Below are 221 nucleotides of genomic sequence, written 5' to 3'. Positions count from 1 at the left end.
TGACAGGCACTGAATGGGCCGCTACTGTTGGTGATGACACTACAGAGCTCAGAGTATTCTTCCATAAAGGGACAGCTGTTCAATCCATCACCACTCTCATCATCTGTGGATCCACATCTGGAAAGGACATATCATGCTATCATTACTGGCTGCGGTAATATCCATAAAATTATCCACACTGCTTTTAATAATAGCTCACCCTGGTTTGCTTGTGGGTGCCT

General features: G+C 44.8%; 1 pseudogene; it reads right to left on the bottom strand.

The window, feature by feature from the left end:
• LOC118333796 overlaps nt 1-221 on the bottom strand; it is a 14,426-nt pseudogene that overhangs the window by 3,640 nt on the left and 10,565 nt on the right.

This window comes from Morone saxatilis, unplaced genomic scaffold (genome assembly GCF_004916995.1).
Source record: "Morone saxatilis isolate NCDOM2014 unplaced genomic scaffold, NCSU_SB_2.0 Contig1, whole genome shotgun sequence".
Lineage (NCBI taxonomy): Eukaryota > Metazoa > Chordata > Actinopteri > Moronidae > Morone > Morone saxatilis.
This window is presented reverse-complemented; position numbering and strand designations above follow the sequence as displayed.